The sequence below is a fragment of the Polypterus senegalus genome, chromosome 1 (genome assembly GCF_016835505.1).
Source record: "Polypterus senegalus isolate Bchr_013 chromosome 1, ASM1683550v1, whole genome shotgun sequence".
NCBI lineage: Eukaryota > Metazoa > Chordata > Cladistia > Polypteriformes > Polypteridae > Polypterus > Polypterus senegalus.
Window position 1 is genome coordinate 340,602,110 of NC_053154.1, and position 23,946 is coordinate 340,626,055.

Here is a 23,946-nt window from a genome sequence, read left to right on the forward strand (position 1 = left end):
ATGTTCCCTTTTCTTTTCTAGCTTTTTAACACACTACTTCTCTGCGACAGCGGGTATATATATATATATATATATATCCCGATCTACATACTCGAATAATGGATACTTTATTAGCCATCAATGATTGTTTTGGTAAAGCCATACTCAGTGTATTCATTAGATGAGCGGTAAAAAGTAAGGCGAGGGAGGATGACTTATTGAGGCATGCAGGCTGTAGTCTTGGCACTCTATCTGAATTGCGATCACATTTGAAAAAATATATCTTTTCAAGTTCTATTTAGTCCATATGTGTCAAACTCAAGGGCCGCGGGCCACATCCGACCCGTGTAATTATATCCGCCCGAGATCATTTTATATACTGTATTATTGTTATTAAAGCCGGGTATATGAGCGCTGGTAACACAATAAACTACAGATCCCATAATGCAGCGCTTCAGCTGCCTTGCGACACTTACGCGTTAATCAAGTCTACCTTATGATGCTGCAAGTTATTGCGAAGCTAGCTCACCGCGATGCTGAAGAGAAAAGTTGATTCTGAAAATAGAGCCTTTAAAACCGATGGGAGGCTGAGTATATGTTTACTGAACCCGTGTGTCTCATTTGTGGAGCTAATGTGGCTGTAATTACAGAATTTAATCTAAGGCGGCACTATGAGACAAAACATCAGGGTAACCTGAATGCAGTGCAGAAGATACAGAAAGCAGAAGAATTAAATAAGAATCTGACACTTCAGCGGACGTTTTACCGTGCACAATCACAAAGTGATTTCAAGTGAAGCTGCTTTTATGGGAGACACAAATGCACCAGTGCAACTTTCCCTGTTGCCAAGTAATGTTAAACCAAGTCGTCACTACGGTGTTCCCAAATCGCACTTTGCTGATAAACTGGCGCACTGAGTTTGCGGCGCTTTGGTGACTTTGAAGAACAAAAAGTCCGTCTACATGCGGCTCGAACCTTGTGCATGTTTGGTAGCACATATCTGTGTGAGAAGCTCTTCTCAGTGATAAAGACTAACAAAACAGCACACAGGAGTCGCCTCACTGATGAGCACCTGCAATCCATCCTGAGAATCTCCACAACACAGAACCTCACACAAACAGAAACGAACTTGTGCCAAAAAAGATGCCAGGCGTCCAGCTCTGAAAATGACATAAGAGCAAAGACAACTGAATGATTTGATTTGTTATTGCTGAAAGGAACACATTTTATTGATATTTCTAGGTTTTGTTATGCAGCATGTTCATATTTGAATGTGTATAATTTTGACAGGATACATTTTTATGGAGAGCAAAATCTTTTGGGATATTTAAAATCTAAGTTTATTTTTTATATAAATTACATAAGAGTAAAGAAATTTGAATGTTTGTTCTTTTAACGTTTACTTTATTTCTAACTTGTATAATTTAGACAGGATATATTTTTATGGAGAGCAAAATATTATAAGTTGTTTAAGGTTTGAGTTGATTTATTCACGAATAATATTCCTGTCTGTTTTTACCATTCCTACCAAAGATATTTCTGTCGACTAAATAAAAATTCCTTCTATTTAAAATTTAAATAGAACTTGAACAAATCTGATAGTTCATAATATCCACGCAGACTTGCACGTAAGAGCGGGAGTCATCCGTTTTAACAAGCAGCGTATTGCACTGATATGAAATAGCTGTGTGTGTAAATATGTAGATATGTATGTATATGTATATATATGTTTATATATGTGTGTGTGTGTGTGTATATATATATGTATTTGTGTGTATATATGTGTGTGTATGTATGTATGTGTGTATGTATATGTATGTGTATATATGTAGATATATATATGTATGTAGGTATATATGTGTGTGTGTATATATGTGTATATGTATAGATATGTATATATATATGTTTATGTGTGTGTGTGTGTAAATATATATATATATATATATATATATATATATATATATGACAACAACACTCATCACTCACAACAGTGACAAAACAATTACATTGACAATCATGTTGTGTTATTTTCAAAATGTTTCCTTTTCTTTTCATTGCTTCTTTAACACACTACTTCTCCATTTCTTGGCCTGGTATTTTGCTAGTCTATAATAATAAAAGGTAAAGCCCTCACTGACTCACTCACTGACTGACTCATCACTAATTCTTCAACTTCCCATGTAGTTAGAAAGCTGAAATTTGGCAGGCTTATTCCTTACAGCTTACTTACAAAAGTTAAGCAGGTTTCATTTCGAAATTCTACAAGTAACGGTCGATAACGCGATTGACAACATCCGCCATGTTGAACTTTCTTATTTATGGCCCCATCTTCACGAAATTTGGTAGATGGCTTTCCTGCGCTAACCGAAACCGATGTACTGACTTATTTCGATGGTATGATGCCACTGTCGGCCGCCATATTGAACTTTCCAATGTCACCAATTTTCAAACTTCCCGTGTAGGTAGAAGGCTGACCCCATCTTCACGAAATTTGGTAGATGGCTTCCCTGCGCTAACCAAAACCGATGTACGTTACTTATTTCAGTGGTATGATGCCACTGTCGGCGCCATATTGAATTTTCCAAACGTCACTAATTCTCCAACTTCCGTGTAGGTAGAAGGCTGAAATTTGGCAGGCCCATTCCTTACAGCTTACTTACAAAAGTTAAGCAGGTTTCATTTCGAAATTCTACGCGTAACAGTCATAACGGTCAACAACGTCCGCCATATTGAACTTTCTTATTCATGGCCCCATCTTCACGAAATTTGATAGGCAGCTTCCCTGCGCTAACCGAAACCAATGTACATACTTATTTTGGTGGTATGACGCCACTGTCGGCCGCCATATTTAACTTTCCAACGTCACTAATTCTCCAACTTCCCGTGTAGGTAGAAGGCTGAAATTTGGTACTTATTTCGGTGGTATGATGCCACTGTCGGCCGCCATATTGAACATTTTAATGGAAACCGATGTCCGTATTTATTTCGTTGGTATGACACCACTGTCAGCCGCCATATTGAACTTTCCAACGTCACTAATTCTCCAACTTCCTGTGTAGGTAGAAGGCTGAAATTTGGCAGGCTCATTCCTTACAGCTTACTTACAACAATTAAGCAGGTTTCATTTAGAAATTCTACACGTAATGGTCATAACGGTCGACAACGTCCGCCATGTTGAACTTTCTTATTTATGGCCCCATCTTCTAAATTTGGTAGGCGGCTTCCTGCACTAACCGAAACCAATGTTCGTACTTATTTCTGCGGTATGATGCCACTGTTGGCCGCTATATTGAACTTTTCAACAGTCTTTGTTACTTATGGGCCCATCTTCAAGAAATTTGGTACGTGGGTTCCCAACGCTAACTGAATCCTACTTACGTACATATATACGTCCATAGCCTGCACCTCGGTCACCGTGTGAGGTGGCGTTGGGTCCCATCCCAACGCCTCCCACATTGTTGGCTGCCTGCCTATATAAGACCGTCCGTCGCTCCGGTCTCTACATTCCCTTCCTTGCTTCGCCACGGATTCACGTCTCCCTACTGATAACTACAGCCTTTTTGTTTAATCCACGGCTTCTCCTCTGTTTTATTGTTTGTTTATTACAATTACAGTTATTGTATAGGTATTTTACACTTACTTTACATTGTTCAGGTACCCATTTCCTTTATCATTCCAACCCCCATTAACATGTCTATCGAAATGATCATTATCAATCAAAGAACTGTCACTTACCGAGTGGTTTCCATGCCCGGAGATGGCACCTACCTTTTCCATTCTCTCTGTTACATATTGCACGGCCATATCAGGCTCACTCTTGATATCTGGAGGAAAATTGTGTCTTATGTATTGAATGACTGGGACAGGTTCAAGGTGTGGACTGATGACGGTACAAGAGATAATTAGACTACACAGGAGCACTAGAAGAGTGAAATGCTTAAGCCCTTCACCTATGGTTCTGCATGTGAGTTGATGGCTGCCGCTGAATTGTTCGGTTGTCGCTTCAAGTTTACAAATGGCCAAATATTTTACACCTTTCGACAACCCCCAATGCCTCTTAAACATCTTAGATTGACAGGTGACGATTTCAGTAGTGGACACTTTGATGTTTATGAATGTTTAAACTCTCAAAAGCTGGATGTGAAGTTATCGATGAAACCGGTTGTATACTTACAATGCTTGACAGATGCCGAATGTCACTTCAACACAAGTACTGCAAATACTGTCGTAATTGAAATAAACCATGAAACTCAAACCGATTAAGACAGCAGCAATCCAAGCTGTGAGATTTGAGACAAGATTACTGTTCACATGGCCGACTGTACGTTACATGCTCAAGAGTAAGCTCAGCGCACAGCTTGGTCATGTTACAACCGGAGGGCCAAACTGACAACATGGTATACAAAGAGATCCTAAACAAATAATTATTGGCATATTTTCCCTCAGTTTAAAAAGGTTTAATTTTCTTCTTAATAAAAATTTGAAGGCAGTACTTTGCCGCTGCGAAGCGCGGGTATTTTGCTAGTAAGTTCATAAAGCACAGAGAATTTATTAATTTAGGTATGTGTACAAGCCTTAAATTTCACTGCTTGCTTGCCTCTCTCTCTCTCAGCGTGGGGATCGATTTGTCCTTAACTTAATTTTTCTTTTTGTAAAAACTTGATTGATTTGTATGGACTGCAATAAAATTAATAAAAATATAATAAAAAAAAAAAGAAAAATGGACCTAAAAATGAGAACATTTGCCTGTATTTCCATTTTCATTTATTCGATTCGCAGATGCTTTTATCCAAAGAGACTTACTGTACCAGTGAAGGTTACACATCAGTTAGGGTCTGTTTTTAAACTAGTGGTACAAGCCTAGGACACAGAAATTGACCAAAACGAGTGAAAAGTCCTCCAGAGCAGTGATCTTCAAAGTGTGGTCAGCAAGATGACAGCCATCAGGGCCAAGTGACTTTTAAATTAGTCGGATGCGTCAGTCTGTTATGTACTTAAGTAGACATTTATTTATAACAATCAAGGCTGCTATCTGACATCAGTAGACTTCCATACATCAGAAATGTCTCCAAAACTGCCACCATGGAGTGCAGCGTCTCGCCTTCTTGTAGATGGTAACGAGTTTTGCTTCATTTTGTGGCCTTCCTGCTCCAGGCTTATTTGTGTGTTGTGGTTGCCCCTTTCACTCTCATGGTCTCTTACACCCTCGGTGTCTCTCCAGTCTAGACATCTTGGTCACTGTGCTGGTCCTTCTTCTAAACTCACTGTGATGTCTGCCAGATCAAGGTAGGCCTTTAATTCCATGCACTGTGAGGACAGGCGGCTTGCTGTTCATCGATCTTCATGACTAAAGGGCCATTATGGTCACTGGATGAAAGGTGGGAGTTTGAATTGTAAATCCTGTAGTGTTGGATTTGAATGTTAGTGTTTGACAGAAAATGTAAGACAATCACACTAACAGGTGACTGTCAGACTTGAGGGGTCCAATTTTAGCAAAGTGGTCCAAAACGCATCAAGTACCACTGCACTGCACCTTATATGTAAGTAAAGAGTAAACCGATTAAATCATACGACTAGTTAGCTTTAACTACAAAAAGACATGAGCATTAAACCTTTGCCACTGATAACTTTCTCTTACCTTCTCTACTTCTGCTGAGGACACCATGCTGATTAGAGGGTGATGGACCTGATTACTCTAAAGAGGTGCTTGGACTTCATCAACATGTAATGGATGGAGTTTGCTGTCCATACACCGTAATCTGCTGGTGCAGAAAGAAACTACTCAAGAGTGACAAAGGGCTAACTCATCACGAACGTGCAGCGCCACATTTTACAATAGCAAGGGAAGAAGAGCTTGTGAAACTTCAAAAGGCTTTGGCTATCAAGTGATGGAAGTTGAAAGATGAAGGCTGATCTGCCTCAAGTCTTTCTGAAGGACCTCAGTACAGCAACACAACGTCTTCAGCTTGACAGGAAATGGACAAAATCAAAGTGTCCGTGCTGCAGTATTTAGTAAGGGATGTCATCTGTTCTGCCATGTTGTCACTTGGTGAGGAGCTCAGCGCAGGAACAAAGCTGTTTGTACTGTTGTGTTGTATTTGTGAGGTGGCCATGATGGATTGTGAAGAGGGCCACTTGTGTTCTGTTTTGTGGGTCGTATTTACTCCTTATTGACGCCCATTGCATTTTCAACTTACCTAGAAGGGGGTCTCTCTCTGAAGTGCCTTTGCCAAGAATTCTTCCTTTTTTTTGGAAGTTTTTATTGTCTTTTTCAGGGGTTAAGGTTGGTGGGCTTTCAAAAAACAGGGCTTGTTAAAGCCAATTGAGGCATTCCTTGTGTGATTTTGGCCTCTACAAGAAGTAAATTAAAATAGTTTCTGTTGTATTCAGCGTCTTTTTGGTCAGATCTCTGCCATCACAGGGCTTGCTTCACTATTATTAGTGCTGCACAGGAACAGAGAAAGGAGAGCCTGATGTGAAGCCCCTTGAAGTAAGTATGAAGAACGATAAACTAAAGATGAAGGTTCACCTGTCATACCCGCTGACCCGACTAGGAGTCCTGCAGTGGCGGTGGATAGGCTGGTCAGGAACAAGATTTACAAATAAGAAAACTGTGATGTCAAAATGTTAAACAAACAAAAACAGGAAAGACATTTCCACTAAGTTTTCACTAGAATCCCTGAAGCCTGTGAAAATGTTTGTTGTCCCGGACCTCCGTACTCTTCCTCGCAGCTCCTTATCACTGTGCCACTTGCACTTTTGTTTTGCAGACGTGTCAGTCAGCAGCACACAGCCTGTCCAGAGGTGTTTATCTAGCAATGATTTATACAGAATGATATACATAATGAAATACTGTGATTTGAAATACATTAAGGTGGGCCGGGACAAATAAAATGTTCACAGGCTTCAAGGATTCTAGTGTTAAGAAAAGGATAGCAAATTAAAAAGGCATGTGGACAGCCCTCCAACTCACTGAGTTTAGATGTTTCATTGTTAAGATGCATCAAGCTGTCCTGATCTGCAGAGATTCCTTCAGTCATATTATGAAGAGCCCCCCAAAAGAAGCTAGGAAGCAGGCCAGAACCCTACCTTAGCTTCAGCCTGGCCACAGGTCCAAATTGAGGAGCTGGCTAAACAACTAGTAATGTCCACAAAACATCAGAAATCTCCTCTATCACTTCACTCCTGTTCTCCCATTAAGGTCTACCAGTTCTGGAAATCTTCTTGTGCCCCACACTAACCTGAGCGCTGTTGGTGACACAGGTGACATCAGCTTTATAGTGTCCAGATCTCCACAAATTAATGAGATCAGCCAACTCAATTCATTCTTTTAAGACAACACACAAAACTCATAGGAAGGCGTTGAACTAATGTAACCAGAATTGAAGAAGTTGAGTGATGGCCTAATGCAGCTGATGTAAGGACGGTTCTTTCAGGCAGGGATTTTGGTTGATTAAAGCAGGCCTGACCCACCATCTCAGGCCTGAATCTTCACTTTCAGGGAGAGGCCATGAGTGATTAGAGCAGGTCCACTGAGCACAGAGAGACAAAAAAGACACAATTTGGGCCTCAGAAGAGCAAAGTCCATCAATAAGGTGATTCAGATGGTAGTTACCTGTACCTGGCAGACTTCATAAAAAGCTCACTGACTGTGCAAAACGTGTGAGTATTTAATGGTGAGGTCTTTCTAGAACCCAGAAGCCGTCTGCAAAAAGAATGCCACCTACACTTTGCCAAACTGGACATACAATCATCAGAATTCCCACTGAAGAACTGGATGATGATTGTACGGTTCCAATGGCTTCTTTTTGGCCTGGATATGCCACCTAAGTAGTAAAGGTGCGTCACTATTATACATCATATGATTTTGACAGGTGTATTTCCCGCCTCCTTGGCATTTCCGGTACCCACCTGGCGCCAACTTGGTTAATGGGCATTTCCCCCTGCCCTCTGATCTCTGCCTGTTGTCGGGGTGCGCTGTTTGACCAGCATCGACCCTTTTGTCAGTTGTGCGTAAGGAAAATGGGGTTGGCTGATCTTGGCCTTGGTCGTTAAAACGGACTGATCGGTTTTGTAAGCTGAGACAGTGCTTTGGGAGCCTGTAAGGTGTCATAAAAGGTAAGTCATCAATGGGGCCGAGCAGACATCCTGCTCCTATCTGCGTGCAGCACCCGGGGTGTGTACAGAGTGTACAGAGAGTGTGAGTGACAGACCCCGGTGAGAGGATGTAAAAGAAAACTTTAGAGAGAATCTATGACACACCCAAGGAACCTGGCAGTGCGTCCCAAACACACCCAGGGCATGCTGTTACCTCGCCCACCATATAAAAAAATCATGCCCTTTATAAAACAAGGCATATGGCAGATGATACCAAAGTGTCTTAAAAACAACAAGTTTTATTGAAGCAAAATTCCAAACATAGCAAAATAAGATGTGGTCTTCACTTTGAGTTATAAATTGTTTGCTATACATTAAAATTGTTTAAAGTATTAATAAAAGCAGGAGAAACAGCCGTAAAATAATCACACCAGCTTAATTGTATACAGATTTGCAATTCACTTGAAAAGAAACAAAAACACAAGAAAATGTATAAATATACGAGTACACAAATGAAAATGCAAACCAGGTCCAAACCCATCAGTGAGTCGGTAATACACCTAAAATAAAATGTTTAAGTCAGCACATACTTTATATATTTGTATTTCACTACATTATGCCAGCCTATTTTCTCTGTTTAGAACAGAGCCGACCACATAACGCTGGTCTTCACAGGCTGAATCAGTTGTGCGTATCCATCACTGAGTGTCTCTCCTACTCAGATTCAGCTATAATATCATCCACATCATTCTTGATAGCTTTATGAAAACTAGGGAGATTATACATTTTTAACAAAGCAGCACACAGGACACAAGTCTATCCTTTCTAGCCCTTTGGAGCATCAATAAACTGTTTATATTCAATAAATGGTTTAGAGAACCAAATACTACAAATGTGTCCATCTGGTATCCATTTGTTCTCTTGACATTCAGCACATTTTTCCCCTAAATGTTCAACAGAGCTAAACACATAAGCCCAGACGACTGAGCGACCAATTGTGGTCATAATGAATCATTTACTAGCAGATATAATATAAGGAGAAGACCTTCTATAGGTTGTATTACGTGTCACGCTGGCAGGGATCTGGTTTTCCTTGTTCTAGTTGCTGAGTCTCAGTTCATCTGACAACAAAAAAACAAAATACAAACAGTTAGCCGACTGAAAATACGACACAAACAGGTCTTGTTTAGCATGGATAATGCATTTTGTTTAGGTTTCTGTAAATCGATTTTGGTTTTAAAAAGTAACTGTAATGGTGATCAGAGACAAGTTCAAAAGCTGCTGTTCTAATCTTGGGTTTTGTTGCACGGTGCATCTTTTGTATAAGCTGAAAAGTGTTTACTTCAGCAACAAACTGCTTCAGACAGTTGAGAATATGAATTGTAGTCGGTTTCACAATTCTTAATCCACACAAGGGTTTAAACATAGAAAACACCGTTAGTGTTAATCTTTAAATACTGATCTGTTGACAGATGCTGGAAACACAAGGGTGCATCTCCTCAGAATCAGATTCTAGTAAAAGACAAGTGTGCCCATCCTGAGATTCGTCACCCAAACGGCATGCTAAACAAGACCCCGTTAATACGTCTCTTACACAGCTACTGACCACGTGAGCTACAACAGACTTCACACAACGCTTTATTAAAATCAATCCGGCTCTGTGACTGCGATGGCTGACAGGTGTTTGAATTACACACAGGTCTTGAGACTTCAGATTTGAAGTTGAACAAGCTTTTACAACGTGTTTAAAGACCTCACCAGCCATCTTAGAGTCAGTCTAATATGGGGAAAAAAAGAAAAGTTATATTCCCACACGAAACATACATATTCCTGACGGGGTATCAGCACAACATAGGATTCTGGACATTATTTCAGGAGCCAACTGGCCTGCTTTATCAACAGAATCGTCATTACTGTTGGAGCAGATATAAGCCACACGTCTTAAAAGACACAAAGACGTACCACGTGTCATTACAGGAACGGTATTCCCTATTGATCTATAGATACATCTAGTCACACGTGAAATAGCCGATAGGGTTGTTAAATTCGCCCTTCTGTCCGAAAAAAGGAAACACACCACTAAGGCAGGCATTCTCTCAGTAAGCCTTTCAATGTCACAAATTAAATCTTTAACATCTGGTTTTAAAGCATCTTTCTTTTTATCGATAAGAACTTTCAAAGTTGCTGATAGCTGTTCTTTTGTATAATACTTGGGGTCCCAGCATGCAATCTGTCAAGTTAAAATAAAATAAAATCAGAACCTATTTTGTACCGCCATTCAAATAGACTTAACAGAAATGTTCTTAAAGTCCAGACTCACCATGTCTAGGGTCGTGCCGTCTAGGCCAGGTGTGTCCATCTTTTTCTTGTCAAAAGTCGTGCTGCATCCAGCCGGTGCTTCGGTCTTTTTCACGGGGTGGCGAGTTTCTCTTTTTGGCACCTCCTTTAAAGAAAAAAGTAAAATAGGTGTGAAAGTCAAGAAAAAGACAATACACCTGTGAAAGCCAAGAAGATTTATAAAAGGCATCCATTCAAAATGACCTGATTAGGCTTATCTGCTTCACCTCCACATCCTACAGACTGGTATTCTTCTAAAATGATGACACCGGCCTCTGCTTTATCGGTTGGTTTTATTGTTGCAGAATCCATGTCTTGCTTCTTTCTAGTAAAAGAAAGCAGATAATGGTGTATCGCCGTGATGGACCAGCGAGAGCGATCGACTGGCCATTCGGCACATGGACTATGGTTAGCATAGCCGGTTAAAACCTTGCAAAGTGGTGGGCTCAGCCAACCTACTTCAGCTCGGTCAAAAGAATTGTTAGCTGTAAAACAAGCGTCGGTGTCTCCTTCTGACCTTAATAGCAGCGGACAATGCCAGCCTGCTAGGTCTTGGTCATATGGAGATGACCACCAGCGCTTAACACAACATACCCAATTCTTGTTATTGAGGAGGCCCGAGGCTTTGGCTCCGATCACACGTCTTTAAATATGCTTTTGGGTGAAGCTTTTATAACGTTAGGGCCAATCAAAACGTTTAAAGATAAGATTTTATTTAGATAATCCGCCAACATATTTTTAACCAATCAACAAACACAGGCCTCACGTTGAGCTATCCAATGGAATTACACCATGCCGATTCGGGCATGCACTGAGTGCATTGAGCGCGTCACATGTTCATAACAGCCAATCAGGATACAGACAAGGCGGCGGGGCTGTGAGGAGTCTATCAGTGAAAAAACAACATGGCGCTACTGTCAAAATGTATGAACTGCTATGTTTAATGGAAAAATGTATCAGCATATGAATTAAACAGTAAGGGACAAAAATATCGTAACACATACAATGGTGGCACGGGTATTCAGGCTGTCTGTTTTTCTAAGTCAGGAAATCTGAGTTAGCGCCGATCAAAAGAGCAAAAAGTAAGGCCTGTACTTTTAAAAATGTGTATATTATTATGATTATGCATTATCATGTTTTATTATATCATAGACCTATAAAGTGAATGGTAAAATGGAATTCTCTTGTTTTCATTCTTAATAAGCGCCATTTAATTTATGATACGCCTAGAAGTTGGTAAGACACGGCAGGGCAGATGGTCTTGTAAAATAAATAAATAAATCAAAAACAAAACCGGTAACGCGTTAATATCCATGTATATATAGATCATGATGGTGTGTACGTTTAATTAATCTTTTTAGCCCTGGTATGATTAAGTTGTGCCTTAAAATAAGAAAAAGTATTATTTTTGGTACATAGCAACCATTTAGTAATTAACTAGGATATGTTAAAAAATAAAATGTGTATATTATTATGATTGTGCATTACAATATGTCATTCTATTATAACTCCGATAAATGAAAAAAGGTAAAATGGAATTCTAGGTTTCTTTACAAAATTTACATCAGTTGCCACTCGTTGCGATAAGACGCGTGTACTCGGTCCCGGGGCCTTGTTGGAACATTCTAGAGCTACCCATAGAATTAAAAATAAAAAAAAAATTATAAAATTCATTGGAATATACGTTTCACCGTGTGTTTATAAATGATAATGTTTAATTATGTCATGTTAGATGGTTATCAGTCTATTATATACAGTATAACCGACTTGGACGGAATTACACATTAAAATATTTTACTGCATTCTGCATTCCTGGAGCGTTATGGCTCGCTTTTTAGATTCGGATGAATTTGATGCACACCTTTCCAATTGACATAGAATTACTACCGAAATGCCCGGTAAGATTTGTATAATATATATATATATATATATATATATATATATATATATATATATATATATATATATATATATATATATATATATATATATATATATATATATACTAATAAAAGGCAAAGCCCTCACTCACTGACTCACTGACTCACTCACTGACTCACTCACTCACTCACTCACTCACTCACTCATCACTAATTCTCCAACTTCCCGTGTGGGTGGAAGGCTGAAATTTGGCAGGTTCATTCCTTACAGCTTCCTTACAAAAGTTGGGCAGGTTTTATATCGAAATTCTACGCGTAATGGTCATAACTGGAAGCAGTTTTTCTCCATTTACTGTAATGGAGATGAGCTTCAACGCCGTGGAGTTTCGTGTGACATCATCACGCCTCACACGTAATCACGCAGTCCATAGAAAACCAGGAAGACCTAAAAAAAGCGCTGAAGAAAACATGCATTATATAATTGAGAAGGCAGCGAAACAATAAGAAGCGGCGGTGACATATACAACCATATTCATGAGTTCTGCTACTGAAAACAAAGCACGATGTAAACCTACACTTTAAATTAAGTTCATAGACAGGCTGCGCTGGCGTTTGTAATTTAGTGCCTGCCCATATAAGGCCGTCCGTCAGCGGCAATCCAATAGCAAACTCCCACTAAATATTCACGGGTGAAGGACTGTGCTTATGGAGAGAAGATGAGATGGTCAGGGTGGTGTTTGACACAAACTCAGCGAAACTGCGAGAAAGTTTTAAGTGCCAGGACTAAGGTAACATTAAATACAGCCACGGACATAGCACGAGATGGCACCAGCACAGCTGGGAACTTCCATGCATGTACACCGAGTGGCTCACGTGAACTGACGCAGTGCACAGATAAAAAGCAACAGTTCCAAAGAGCGTTGAACAAAACCAATTACACAATTGAAAAGGCAGCAAAAATATGAAGCGTCTGATAAGCATATTCATAAATCCAGCTACTGCGGAAACAAAGCACACGTGGGAAAAAGTCAATGTCCCGCTAAAGGAAGACAGTGTAAAAAACCCGTGCATGCAGTGTGTCAGGTCTCAGATAAAGAAGAAGACGAGCTGTTTATTGATGCAGTAAGAAACGAATCGATGAATGAAACCTGTCATCTTTACAACGATTGACAAACACGGAATGTAACTTGAACACAACACATCCTACAAATACGAACCTGATTGAAAGAAATAATGATAATCAAATCCTTGATGACAGCAACACTCAGTAACACTCACAAAACAAATACTGTATATTGACAGTCATGTTACGTTATTTTTAAAATGTTCCCTTTTCTTTTCTAGCTTTTTAACACACTACTTCTCACGCTGCGATATATATATATATGTATATATATATATATATATATATATATATATATATATATATATATATATATATATATATGATCTACATACTCGAATAATGGATACTTTATTCACCATCAATGATTGTTTTGGTAAAGCCATACTCAGTGTATTCATTAGATGAGCGGTAAAAAGTAACAGCGAGGAGGATGCAGGCTGTAGTCTTGGCGTCAACTCTATCTGAATTGCGCGATCACATTTGAAAAAATATATCTTTTCAAGTTCTATTTAGTCCATATGTGTCAAACTCAAGGGCCGCGGCCACATCCAGCCCGGCGTGTAATTATATCCGGCCCACGAGATCATTTTATATACTGTATTATTGTTATTAAAGCCGGGTATATGAAGCGCTGGTAACACAATAAACTACAGATCCCATAATGCAGCGCTTCAGCCGCCTTGCCGAACAAGTTATTGCGAAGCTAGCTCACACGATGCTGAAGAGAAAAGTTGATTCTGAAAATAGAGCCTTTAAAAACCGATGGGAGGCTGAGTATATGTTTACTGAACCCGTGTGTCTCATTTGTGGAGCTAATGTGGCTGTAATTACAGAATTTAATCTAAGACGGCACTATGAGACAAAACATCAGGGTAACCTGAATGCAATGCAGAAGATACAGAAAGCAGCATAATTAAATAAGAATCTGACACTTCAGCGGACGTTTTAACCCGTGCACAATCACAAAGTGATTTCAAGTGAAGCTGCTTTTATGGGAGACACAAATGCACCAGTGCACCTTGCCCCACTTTCCCTGTTGCCAAGTAATGTTAAACCAAGTCGTCACTACGGTGTTCCCAAATACGCACTTTGCTGATAAACTGGCGCACTGCGCACTGAGTTTGCACGCGCGCTTTGGTGACTTTGAAGAACAAAAAAAGTCCATCTACATGCGGCTCGAACCTTGTGCATGTTTGGTAGCACATATCTGTGTGAGAAGCTCTTCTCAGTGATAAAGACTAACAAAACAGCACACAGGAGTCGCCTCACTGATGAGCACCTGCAATCCATCCTGAGAATCTCCACAACACAGAACCTCACAGCAAACAGAAACGAACTTGTGGCCAAAAAATGCCAGGCGTCCAGCTCTAAAATGACATATGAGCAAAGACAACTGAATGATTTGATTTGTTATTGCTGAAAGGAACACATTTTATTTATATTTCTAGGTTTTGTTATGCAGCATGTTCATATTTGAATTTGTATAATTTTGACAGGATATATTTTTATGGAGAGCAAATTCTTTTGGGATATTTAAAATCTAAGTTTATTTTTTATATAAAATTACATAAGAGTAAAGAAATTTGAATGTTTGTTCTTTTAACGTTTACTTTATTTCTAACTTGTATAATTTAGACAGGATATATTTTTATGGAGAGCAAAATATTATAAGTTGTTTAAGGTTTGAGTTGATTTATTCACGAATAATATTCCTGTCTGTTTTTACCATTCGTATCAAAGATATTTCTGTCGACTAAATAAAAATTCCTTCTATTTAAAATTTAAATAGAACTTGAACAAATACATAGTTCATAATATCCACGAGACTTGCACGTAAGAGCGGGAGTCATCCGTTTTAACAAATGCAGCGTATTGCACTGATACGAAATAGCTGTGTGTGTATATATGTAGATATGTATGTATATGTATATATATGTTTATATATGTGTGTGTGTATGTATGTATATATGTATTTGTGTGTATGTATGTATATATATATATGTATTTGTGTGTATGTATGTATGTGTGTATGGATTTATGTGTGTGTGTATATGTATGTGTATATATGTAGATATATATGTATGTATATATGTATAGATATGTATATATATATATGTTTATGTGTGTGTGTGTAAATATATATATATATATATATATATATATATATATATGACAACAACACTCATCACTCACAACAGTGACAAAACAATTACATTGACAATCATGTTACGTTATTTTCAAAATGTTTCCTTTTCTTTTCATAACTTCTTTAACACACTACTTCTCCGCTGCGAAGCGCGGGTATTTTGCTAGTATACTAATAAAAGGCAAAGCCCTCACTCACTGACTCACTCACTGACTCATCACTAATTCTCCAACTTCCCGTATTGCTAGAAGGCTGAAATTTGGCAGGCTTATTCCTTACAGCTTACTTACAAAAGTTGGGCAGGTTTCATTTCGAAATTCTACACGTAATGGTCATAACTGGAAGGTATTTTTCTCCATATACTGTAATAGAATTGAGCTCGAAAGCCGTGGGGCGAGTTTCGTCCTGACATCATCACGCCTTCCACATAATCACGTGAACTGACTGTCAACGCAGTACGTAGAAAACCAGGAAGAGCTCCAAAAAGAGCTTAAGAAAACATGCATTATATAATTGAGAAGGCAGTGAAACAATAAGAAGCGAGCGAGTGACATATACTACCATATTCATGAGTGCTGCTACTTCGGAAACAAAGCACGATGTAAACCTAAACTTTAAATTAAGTTCATAGACAGGCTACCTGTATTCTGCTAGTTATAATAATAAAAGGCAAAGCCCTCACTCACTGACTGACTCATCACTAATTCTTCAACTTCCCATGTAGGTAGAAAGCTGAAATTTGGCAGGCTTATTCCTTACAGCTTACTTACAAAAGTTAAGCAGGTTTCATTTCGAAATTCTACACGTAACGGTCATAACGGTCAACAACGTCCGCCATGTTGAACTTTCTTATTTATGGCCCCATCTTCACGAAATTTGGTAGGTGGCTTCCCTGTACTAACCAAAACCGATGTATGTACTTATTTCGGTGGTATGACGCCACTGTCGGCCAACATATTGAATTTTCCAAACGTCACTAATTCTCCAACTTCCCGTGTAGGTAGAAGGCTGAAATTTGGCAGGCCCATTCCTTACAGCTTACTTACAAAAGTTGGGCAGGTTTCATTTTGAAATTCTACGCGTAACTGTCATAACGGTCAACAACGTCCGCCATATTGAACTTTCTTATTCATGGCCCCATCTTCACAAAATTTGGTAGGTGGCTTCCCTGCGCTAACCGAAACCAATGTACATACTTATTTTGGTGGTATGACGCCACTGTCGGCCGCCATATTTAACTTTCCAACGTCACTAATTCTCCAACTTCCCGTGTAGGTAGAAGGCTGAAATTTGGCAGGCTTATTCCTTACAACTTACTTACTACAATTAAGCAGGTTTCATTTCAAAATTCTACGCATAATGGTCAACAACGTCCGCAATGTTGAACTTTCTTATTTATGGCCCCATCTTCACGAAATTTGGTAGGTGGCTTCCCTGAGCTAACCGAAACCAATGTCCATACTTTTTTCGGTGGTATGATGCCACTGTCGGCCACCATAAATTTTCCAAACGTCACTAATTCTCCAACTTCCCATGTAGGTAGAAGGTTGAAATTTGGCAGGCCCATTCCTTACAGCTTACTTACAAAAGTTGGGCAGGTTTCATTTTGAAATTCTACGCGTAATTGTCATAACGGTCAACAACCTCCGCCATATTGAACTTTCTTATTCATGGCCCCATCTTCACAAAATTTGGTAGGTGGCTTCCCTGCGCTAACCGAAACCAATGTACATACTTATTTTGGTGGTATGACGCCACTGTCGGCCGCCATATTTAACTTTCCAACTTCACTAATTCTCCAACTTCCCGTGTAGGTAGAAGCCTGAAATTTGGTACTTATTTTGGTGGTATGATGCCACTGTCGGCCACCATATTGAACTTTTAACGGAAACCGATGTCCATACTTATTTCGTTGGTATGACACCACTGTCGGCTGCCATATTGAACTTTCCAACGTCACTAATTCTCCAACTTCCCGTGTAGGTAGAAGGCTGAAATTTGGCAGGCTCATTCCTTACAGCTTACTTACAACAATTAAGCAGGTTTCATTTCGAAATTCTACGCATAACGGTCAACAACGTCCGCCATGTTGAACTTTCTTATTTATGGCCCCATCTTCACGAAATTTGGTAGGTGGCTTCCCTGAGCTAACCGAAACCAATGTACGTACTTATTTCGGTAGTATGATGCCACTGTCGGCCACCATATTGAACTTTTCAACAGTCTTTGTTACTTATGGGCCCATCTTCAAGAAATTTGGTACACGGGTTCCCAATGCTAACTGAATCCTACCTACATACATATATAGGAACTGTGACGACGCCTCGGCAGACTACAGGTATGAAAATAAAAAGAAAAAAGAACATTTGATGTTTAATGAATTATTTAGTTGTTAATACTAATATGGATGCTCTATTTTGTTTTTGCATTCACATAACAAGTAAAGCAGCCTGTAATCTGTAAGCCCTGTTGTCCATGATTAGCGCTCACAGAACCCCAGCGTCAGCCAAGTGCATCACATGGGTAGGTGCCCCGTGGCTTGCCACTGTGTGCAAACCGGTGATAAGAATTTGGCGGACAACACCCTGACGTGGCCCATTGCCCCTTGCTTGGCTCTGTGTGCAAATCACCAATAAGAGCTATCCTCCCCAAAAGCCTCAGAAATGGTCAAACGGTATAGAAAAAAGGTTGGGCATGTGTCGCTATTTCGGGGGCCCTTTCAGGATCGGCGAGTTTAAAGAATGGATGTACGTAATATTATTTATATTATATAGCTATTAAGATTGTGGTTAATTTAATTTTTTTCAGATTTTGGGCAATCCGTTGGTAGCATTTCCAAAGGAAAGAAAACAGAAAAAGTAACAACCAAGGCTGGAAAACAAACCATTCATTCACATGATAAAGTTGATAACCCTGTGTATCATTTAATCGAGAAATGGTTGATGTGTGCTATAAGAATTATTAATTCATTTAGCAACAGACATAAAGGTGTACAGTTTTTATCAAACTTTATCGAGGAGATATTATGTCCTCATAGTGATATTTAAAAAAAAATATCTTCTGACGTCTATTTTAGCCATTTATGATTCTGAGCAAATACTAGCAGAAGAACTTCAGACAACTTTCCAAAGATTGTATAGGCTGGAAAGCTTGATCTTAAAAGATCATACAAGTCTGGGTGCCGGTCAGGTACAAAATCTATATGACTAAGGCCTGATAAAATGAAACCTCATAACAGATTTTTAAATATGATAAGAAAGATCAAAAAGAAATACAAATGGTTGGCCACTTATCAGAAAAGGCGAATGAAAAGTTACGGAGGACCTAGGACTCATAGGGAAAGAGATCAGATAGATTCTTCAGCTCTTAATGCACATTTTGAAATTGTAAGGGAAGCTGAAAGACGGATGAAAAGATTTCGAGCTACAGAGCATAACTATGAATTCCGTTTTATCAATTTGGATAGAATTAAGTCCTATACACATGCCATAAACATTGTACATCAAGGTATTCAGGATATTTTAGACACATTATCCCCGAATATTGCGCCATGTGATTTTGTTCAATTGCGACTTATTTCTCCAAGTTTGCAAAACAATCTTTATTCTCAAAAAAAGAATCTAGACAGCTTTGACGCCAGAAGCTTTTTAAATTACGTGTCTCAGATGCGGCAAAGTGAAATTATTACAGATTCGTCTCTCCGTTTTGTAGTAACCATTGTGAAAAACATGCATGGTGGAGCAAGGCTTAGAATCAACACATTGCTCTTCAGTAAAATTATTAATACTAAACGACGTCTATTAGTGGATTTCTCACACCGGGGTAATTTATGTTTTGCAGGCGCTGTCATCCGCTTACTCAGCCAGAAAGACAGACCGGATAGTGACATTCTGCAAAAAGCTAGACAAATGCATATGCAATTGGGGTTTTCGGAAGATAAGAAAATATCATTATCAGATGTAGAAAAATTTGAGCGTCTATTAAATGTTTCTATAAAGGTGCTATACATGCATGAGAGTGCATGGAAATACTTCACAACGGGTCCTACGCCGACAGATAATAAAGTGATTTTTCTTCTGTTACACAGCGATCACTTTTTTGGGATTTTAGATGTGAAGAAATTTATCGGGGCTAATTATTTTTGTGAAATTTGTCATGCCGCATATTCTCACAAAGATCGCCATGTTTGTGCCAATACTTGCAGGGCCTGCCTCGATGCTTCTTGCATTGAAGTAACAGGCTGCTTAATTAGATGTCCGATATGCAAAATCATCTGTCAATCAAACGAGTGCCTCGGTAAACACCAAAATAAACAAACGTGCGAGCGGAAAGAAAACTGCGTTAGTTGTCAGTGCTACACGGCCCTTACTCACGTTTGCAAACCGAGGTTATGTCCAAATTGTAAAGAAGCTATCACCAGCTGCGACAGTCACTTATGTTATATGCAACCGTTATTAAAGACTCCGGTATCAAAAAAATATATATTTTATGATTTTGAATGCAAGCAAGAAAACGGAATCCATGAAACGAATTACATATACGCTTTACACATGGATGGTAACAGAAGCTGGGAGTTTGCCGGAAACGATTGTGTTGAAAGATTTATCTCTACGTTTATAGATAAAAGTTTAAGAATTACACTTTTATTGCACACAATGCAAAATCCTATGACAGTTATTTTGTAATTAGTCAATTAATAAAAGAAAAAATGAAAATGGATTTGTTAACGATCGGTGGAAAAATCATGTCCATATCAGTGAAAGTTTTAAACATCAGATTCATAGACTCTTTGAACTTTCTAGCATCAAAATTGTGTAAATTACCACAGGCTTTGGGTTTTAAAGGGTCGAAAGGTTATTTTCCTCATTTTTTTAACACTGCAGAAAACCAAAATTATGTTGGGCCTAGACCGGCTGTAGAATTTTATGGTGTAGAAAGTATGATGCCAGACGAGAAGAAAGATTTTCTTTTATGGTATTCTAAACACAAGAATGACGTATTTGATTTTCAAAAGGAATTAAAAATGTACTGCCGTTTAGATGTTGAAATTCTAAGGTCGGCGTGTATCTTGTTCAGGCAAGAGGTTATGGAGATCACCAAAACGACACGTATTGATTTAAACGAGCAGTTTCAGGCCAAATACAACATATTATCTATTGATCAATATGTTACTCTAGCGAGCGTCTGTATGGCAATGTTTAGACTTCAATTTTAGACTTAAAGACTTTAGCTTTGCCTTTACAAGACAGTTATCACCGAAAACAAAAGAGATACTCTACTCCATCCATCCAATGGCTCATGTATATAGAGGCCGAAGATAAAATAGACATTCGAAATGCGTTAAAACCTGGAGGTGAAATGCGTATTGGAAAATATTATCTAGACGGGTATGCAGAAAATAATGGTATAAAGATGGCTTTTGAATTTAACGGATGCTTTTACCATGGTTGTAATATCTGTTACAGTGAAAAATCATGGAATAGTGTTACAAACACGACATTCGGTTGGCTTTATTCTAAAACTATGGACAAAGTTAACTACTTAAAAATGCAGGGGTTTCAGGTGCATCAAATCTGGGAACATAATTGGCGGCGTCTGGTTCGTGAAAACATCCGTGTGCAGAATTTTCTGAAAACCGCACGTCTTCCTGAGACTTTGAACCCCAGAATCTCTTTGGCGGTCAAACAAATGCATCACGCTTATACTACAAGGTGGGCGCTGGTGAAAAAATCCATTACTATGATTTTACGAGTTTATATCCTTATGTGAATAAAACCAAAAGATATCCAATCGGTCATCCAAAAATTATTTATAAGGATTTTGAACCATTAGAAACGTATTTCGGATTAGCCTGGGTTAGGGTGTACCCACCCAGAAATCTTCTATTCCCTGTTTTGCCATAAATAAATAAATAAACAAAAAGCTGTACTTTCCACTTTGCCAGACTTGTGCTGTAACACAACAGCAGACACCCTGCACACACACTCACGAGGAGAGAGCTCTACCGGCTGCTGGACAACACCGGAATTGCTTGCAGCCATTCAGCAGGGATACAAAATTGAAAGCATATATGAGATATGGCATTTTGAGCAAAGTTCTACTGAACTTTTCTCAGAGTATATTAATGCCCATTTAAAAGCTAAGCAAGAATCTTCGGGTTATCCTGAGAGCTGCCTAAACACAGAACAGCGTACACAGTATGTATCCATGTTTTATGAAAAGGAAGGTGTACAATTAAGCGAGCACCTTATTAAAAAAAATCCGGCCAGAAGACAAATTGCAAAACTTTTTTTAAATTCCTTATGGGGTAAGTTTGCACAAAGACCTAATTTGCCACATACATCTTTAGTTACGGATCCAGAACAACTGTTTGAATTATTGTTTGCCCCAAATTATGAGGTATCTACTTGTGATTTTAATGATGATGAATGTACATATGATGAAGATCGTTACAGCACACCGGCCAATGTAAACATTTTTATTGCTAGTTTTACTACAGCTTATGCAAGATTAGAATTGTATAATCTTTTAAACAAACTGAACGAAAGAATACTATACTATGACACGGATTCAATTCTTTATATTTCCAGAGCAAACGAATGGGACCCAGAAATTGGATGCTATTTAGGAGAATTGACGAGCGAGGTACCAGCGAATGAATACATCACTGAATTTATAAGCACGGGTCCAAAAGTTATGGTTATAAGCTATCCAACGGTGAAACCTGTCTAAAAGTTAAAGGTATAACATTAAATGTTAAGAACTGTGAAAAGGTTAATTTTCAAAGCTTAAAAGAACTGCTATTTGACTATGCAGAAAATAAAAAACTGTCTTCAGAACATAAAAATATCAAAGTTGAAGATTTTGGTATTGTCAGGTAAAACGCAGCTGGCATATAGAAACCAGAAAAATAAAAAAAAAAAAAACACAAAGTTGTATATGACAAGCGCGTATTAACAAAATTTCACCTCATTACCTTTTGGCTATTGATTCTGAGATAAATACATAATTAGTAATGGACGTTCGTTTACAACACCCATTTTCCTGTATCTTAAGTGGGCCGAGTAACTGCGGAAAATCTTATTTTGTGAAAACATTACTAGAATCGGGGACTAAAATGATGTCTCACCAACCACAAAATATCCTGTATTGTTATTCCGTTTGGCAACCTCTCTATACAGAATTGATGAAAAAATTCAGACACATAAATTTTATAGAAGGTCTCCCTGACTCCCTAAATGATGATGTATTGTTGCCCCGTGATAAAATAAACTTAGTTGTCGTGGATGATCTCATGCAATCGGCCTGTAAAAGTAATGAGTTGGAATTGGCATTCACAAAGTATGTTCATCATAGAAATCTGAGCGTAATCTATATTGTTCAGAATCTTTTTTGCCAGGGAAAACAGAACCGAACAATTACTTTAAATGCTAAATACATTGTTTTGTTTAAGAACCCGAGAGACAGGCAACAGATCTCAATATTGGCCCGTCAGATGTACCCACAAGGTGGCGCTACTTTCTCGAAGCTTATGGGGATGCCACTGAGTCAGCCTTTGTCTTTCTACTGATGATTTAAATACTAACACTAGAGATGACTTTCGTCTCAGAGCATCCACATACCCATCGCAGCGCCCAGTGGCTTACGTGTTTAAAAAGCCCAAGGGTAAAAAAATGTGATTTTAGTGGCCCCGACGTCATTTGGTAAAAGACGTCATCCTGATCAACATGTCGTCCAGGATTAAACGAAATTTACAGCTCATGTGATTGCTTATAAAGGCAAAACCAAAACAGAGAAAGTCCACTTTGTGTGCAGCTTCTGATGATTTAATTCTGGCTATTTGTGAAATTGCACTCAATGCAATTAAGGGTAGCTTACCTTTAAATTCCAGACGGATTGGCATTCTTAAAAAGAAACGCATTATTATAAAAATCTGAGCAATAAAAACGTTACTATTAAACGAAAGAAACGTATTATAAATCAGTGGATTTATCGGTCAACTACTCGGCATAGCGATCCCTTTACTCACCGGTCTAATTTCGAATCGGTAAATGGAGCACGCTGAGAAAATGTATCTTGTACCAGAAAAACAACTAGAGCAGTTTAAAACATCTGCCGGTTAAGAAACAGATATGACAAAAAATACTATGCAAACTCTTGACCATGAAATGAGGAGTATTTTGTCAGAAGGGGACCTTGTTTTTCAATTTCCTGGATAATCCAGTTACTGATTGTGTCATAGCTGTCTGCAGGATGTAAGTATTAGCTGTCTTGCAAAGGAGTCGCCGCTTTGAAGTCTTGCCTTGGAGGATTTCTGTATTGACCTGACTTGGCAATTAACATTTTTGACAATATCGGTTTCTAAACAGCAGATCTGTACT

General features: G+C 38.7%; 1 long non-coding RNA gene across 1 annotated transcript; it reads right to left on the reverse strand.

Annotated features, from left to right (window-relative positions):
- Nucleotides 1-9,094: 9,094 nt before the first annotated feature.
- LOC120517318 lies at nt 9,095-10,504 on the reverse strand. Its single transcript, XR_005631021.1, has 2 exons — nt 10,397-10,504; nt 9,095-9,197 (listed from the first exon to the last, which is right to left on the reverse strand). It is a non-coding gene; the product is annotated as an uncharacterized LOC120517318 (long non-coding RNA).
- Nucleotides 10,505-23,946: the final 13,442 nt, after the last annotated feature.